The sequence below is a fragment of the Grammomys surdaster genome, unplaced genomic scaffold (assembly GCF_004785775.1).
Source record: "Grammomys surdaster isolate TR1022 unplaced genomic scaffold, NIH_TR_1.0 140, whole genome shotgun sequence".
In the NCBI taxonomy this organism is placed as follows: Eukaryota; Metazoa; Chordata; class Mammalia; order Rodentia; family Muridae; genus Grammomys; species Grammomys surdaster.
Genome location: NW_021604598.1, coordinates 11,180,978 through 11,181,275, shown reverse-complemented (window position 1 = coordinate 11,181,275; position 298 = coordinate 11,180,978).

Here is a 298-nt window from a genome sequence, read left to right as displayed (position 1 = left end):
TCCGCTGAACAGGTTCATATTAGTGTCTCTAATTGCAGAGGGGAAGATTTTAAACATTGTACAGTGTTCTGTCTTTATATGTATGAAGTGCTTCTTTTGAAAACTTGTGTTTAACTTTCATTTTGGAAATGAAACAGCAAAGAGATAAAGCTTACAGCCTTGCTACTACTTCAGTCACAGAGCAGAGTCAGAAACCTGCCCGTAGGAGTCATGTAGAATTTCTCAGAGAAGGTCCCTTCCTTCTTTTCTTTCTTCCTTCCTTCCTTCCTTCCTTCCTTCCTTCCTTCCTTCCTTCCTT